Source organism: Choloepus didactylus, chromosome 3, assembly GCF_015220235.1.
Source record: "Choloepus didactylus isolate mChoDid1 chromosome 3, mChoDid1.pri, whole genome shotgun sequence".
Taxonomy (NCBI): Eukaryota; Metazoa; Chordata; class Mammalia; order Pilosa; family Megalonychidae; genus Choloepus; species Choloepus didactylus.
The window spans coordinates 133,445,879-133,450,478 of NC_051309.1; the positions used below are offsets into that span (position 1 = coordinate 133,445,879).

At 33.7% G+C, this 4,600-nt stretch overlaps 1 pseudogene; it reads left to right on the top strand.

Moving 5' to 3' along the window:
- The first annotated feature begins 1,840 nt into the window (after positions 1–1,840).
- On the top strand, positions 1,841–2,956 carry LOC119528800 (annotated as a pseudogene).
- The last annotated feature ends 1,644 nt before the right edge of the window (positions 2,957–4,600 follow it).

The following is a 4,600-nucleotide window of genomic DNA, read 5'->3' on the forward strand; positions in this document are numbered from 1 at the left end:
GGTAAAGTAGTATATGACATTGGTATAGGTAATTGGTTCCTCAGTCCCCACAATACTGAGGGCAAACGATGCTGAAGAGTATTTATTACTTAAACACTGAAGCCCAAGCCAAACCTTGATGCATCTCCTTATTAAACCCATGAGTAGAACCTTGTATATATATTTTCTATTAAAAATTTTTTAGTTAATAAAATATTTTAACCCGTTAGAGTCACTTGTTTACATTACTTGTAGAGATACACTTTTCTGAGGGAACTGCCTGTATGTTCTCAATTCTAAGAAAATCTGCACCATCTTTATTTTAATGGTTGTGTTTGCAGCAATGAGTTACCAGTAGTTGGTTATTTATCACAAGATTGGTGACTAAAATTTATTCCAAAACTAATGTTTGCAGTATTAGGAAAGCAAGCATGGTTTCTACAGCAAACATTCTAACAAGTCTGTTCCTGTAACAAAACTACGCTAGATCTCATGGTCTCAACGCCGCAGGTGAGTCATCCTTGGGATGGGGAAAATAAACTGTTCAACACTGTCAGTTGAATCTTCTTGTTTCTTATTGTAAATAGACTTAGATAGAAATTCAATTTTATATTGAAAAGATATATAATAAGTAGAAATTTGACAAGAAAGGATCTTTTCCCCAACCTCCTTAACATTTACATTCTTAGTGTCCTTAAAGTGAATATTTTGTAAATATTTTTGGTTTTTACATTTCTTCGTATTTCAAGATTTAATGGCTAGTTCAGCACTTTGCATTTCTTTTCCTAGCATCTGTGATAATAGATTCCTTTTCTATAAAGGCTCTTCACTAAATTGTCATTTGAGACCTATGGCATCTGGTCTCAATTTTATCGAGAATGAAATAAAAATATATGGTAATTGTAATTTTCTATTCCCATAGCTTGTTATATCTATTATGTACCTTTATTTTCAAACTCCCTGAATTATTTTTTATAAATATGTCTCATTAAATAACATGTAGCCAGATTTATTTCATACAATATTACAACCTCTTTCTTTCAATAGATAAGTCACACATTTATATTGTAATTTATAATTGTATTGATACTCATTCCTCCAGTTTTAGTCTTTTTGTTGCTCCCCCTTATCCCCACCCCACTTTTGAACTTTATTATATTGATTTAGTTTTCTTTGGTCTTAATTTTTTGTTCTATGTGTTTGAAAATTGTCAGAAAGATCTGAAAGTTTATCAAAGTTCTAAGAAAGAATTAACTAGATAGTAATATTTTTAAAAATCTTGGTTATTAAAATTAAAAATAACAGTAGATGGCTTCAAAGCAGAATAACACAACTAAAGAATGAATTAATATTCTATAAAATCAAGACAAAGAAATCTCATAGCATGAAGCAAAGGGATAAAAGATGTTAAATCTGATTAAGGAGAAAAAGTCAAGAACCCCTCCTGATATTGTTATGTATTGGTACATGGGAAAGGGGCCTCCTATATGACAGTCAAGATCCCAATGTCCCAACTTTGATCTTGTTCGACTTCCAGAAGGACAGAAGAGGGAGGCAAAAGTCAAAGGAACAGTACAAGAGAATTCCCAGAATAAAAGAAAACAGTATTGTAAGGACTCACTAAGTGTCAAGTAGGGTATTTTTTTTAATTCCAAAAATAACACAAACACCACCACCACCAAGAAAAAAATCCTCATATCTAGACACACCATATTGAAATTTTATCACAGTAAGTATTAAGAGAAGGGGGTCGCGGCGGATATTCAGTCGTGAAGGCTCGATAGGGGCTTCTCCGTCAGCGACGCGACGACTGAGCCTGTTGGTGTTCCGGGTCTGGGCTTCCGGGTGATTTTCCAACGAGATGCTGCTCTCCATAGGAATGCTTCTGTTGTCGGCCACACAAGTCTACACCATCCTGACTGTACAGTTCTTTGCTTTCTTAAACCTACTGCCTGTAGAAGCAGACATTTTAGCATATAATTTTGAAAATGCGTCTCAGACATTTGATGACCTTCCTGCAAGATTTGGTTATAGACTTCCAGCTGAAGGTTTAAAGGGTTTTCTGATAAACTCAAAACCAGAGAATGCCTGTGAACCTATGGTGCCTCCTCCACTAAAAGATAATTCATCTGGTGCTTTCATGGTATTAATTAGAAAACTTGATTTCAATTCTGACATAAAGGTTTGAAATGCACAAAGAGCAGGATTCAAAGCAGCCATAGCTCACAATGTTGATTCTGATGACCTCATTAGCATGGGTTCCAACGACATTGATGTGTTGAAGAAAATTGACAGTCCATCTGTCTTTATTGGTGAATCATCAGCTAATTCCCTGAAAAATGAATTCATGTATGAAAAAGGGGGCCACATTATTTTAGTTCCAGAATTTAGTCTTCCTCCGGAATACTACCTAATCCCCTTTCTTATCATAGTGGGCATCTGTATCATCTTGATAGTCATTTTCATGATTACAAAATTTGTCCAGGACAGACACAGAACTAGAAGAAACAGACTTTGTAAAGACCAACTTAGAAAACTCCCTATATGTAAATTCAAGAAAGGAGACGAGTATGATGTGTGTGCCATTTGTTTGGATGAATATGAAGAATCCTTCCCTGTTCCCATGCTTATTTTTTTTTTGGCTAACTAAAACCAAAAAAAAGGTGCCCAGTCTGCAAGCAAAAAGTTGTTCCTTCTCAAGGTGATTCAGACTCTGACACAGACAGTAGTCAAGAAGAAAACAGTGTCAGAACATACGCCTTTACTTAGGCCTTTGGCTTCTGTCAGCACCCAGTCATTTGGAGCTTTATCGGAATCCCATTCACATCAGAACATGACAGAATCTTCAGACTATGAGGAAGATGACAATGAAGACACCGAAAATAGTGAGGCAGAAAATGAAATTAATGAACATAGCGTCATGGTCCAACTGCAGCCTAATGGTGAATGGGATAACAACATAGCAAGTACAGTTTGACCTTCGGAAGGCAATTTGTTTATTTCCCTTTAAAATATTTAGGCACATAATTTGAATTTTTCACTCCCTTCAGAGATTTCTGTAGAAATAACTTGTTCAGTATTCTACAGTTTAATCAAATGACTGAAACAGGTTTTTTGATCCAGTATTTATCTTCAGGAGTGTACTTCCATTTTAATAAGAAGTAACAGAAAGGTGCTGTACCTCAAGCATCAAATCAGGTCTCCTTTTGGAGTGAAATATACAGCCAAAACACTAAAAAAAAAAAAAAATTCCTTAGTAAAGCTTGCAGGCCTAGCTCACAGTATGCTAGTGTTTTGTTTGACCACACAAAGTCTGAGCTGCTACCACCTAGCATGAGCTAAACCAACTCCCACTTCCATAAAGTTAGATAGTTGGTGAGTAATATCTGTTTTCCTGGTATATCCCCAAATTAGTGAGAGGTAGGAAGGTACTATATTATAATGCCTTTTTCCTCCTATCCACACCACAAAGAAAAACATGTATACTTAAAGCTGTTTTTCCCTCCTATTCCCAAGTAGTCTTTTCCTGATAGAATGGTCCATACTAGTGCAGATTTCAAGTTTTTTTAAGGTTTTTAATACTATAGTGTTATGTATGAATTTGATTCCACAGCTAAAGTAATAAGTCTCTGAACTTTACTTAATGAATGTCAGTATCCTTAAGGGTTTTATGTGGTTGTGATCAAAGCAAAAAGAAAACACTGCATAAAAAATAACAAACTTCGGCAACTGTTGATATTCAAATCACATACCTCTTAATAAAGAGCATCTTATACTTATTAGCCCTGCTAAACTATGTACAGAAGAAAATTGTTCATTTCAAGTATTGGATTTGAAAATAAGTGCTTATGTTTAACAGCACTAATGATGTATTTTAACAATGTATTATGAAAAGCTAAATTATATTATACATCATTGTAACTATGTAGACTATATAAACTTATGTATAATCGAAAAAAGCTAAGAATTTTTATATGGCCTTGTATGAGGGGAGTTTGAATGTTAATAAACACATTTTTCCACTTTAAAAAAAAAGAATTAAGAGAAAATCCTAACAATTTCCAAAAAAGAAATATTTTAAAGGAACTGGAATAAGATTTATATCAGATTTCTCATCATCAACATTAGATGGAAGAAGACAATTTATTTTGATACAAAAGCTAGATAAGACATGAGAAAGGAAAAACATAGGCTGAACACATTTATGAATATAGGATACATCATGACCAAATTGGATTTAGCTTGGTAACACAAGAATAATTTAACATTTGAAAATTCAACAACCATAGTTCAACATATTGTCTTATTAAAGGAAGAGCACCATTTGATCATTTTAATAGATAAGAACAAAGTTTTAATAAAAATTTTAAAGATAATTTTTCAAATTCTTAGCAAGATTGGAATAAAAGGGAACTTTCTTAATCAGAAAAAAGATATCTAACAAAAACCTATAGGAAACGTGATTCTGAAAGATGAAATGTTGGATGCATACTTTCTAATACCAGGAACAAGACAACCATGACTGTCTTTGCTGGTTTTTCTAAACATTGTATTTCAAGTTAGTAGGACAAAAGATGAAGTGAAAGATACTAGAAAAATGTAGACTTGGAAAGGAAGAAAA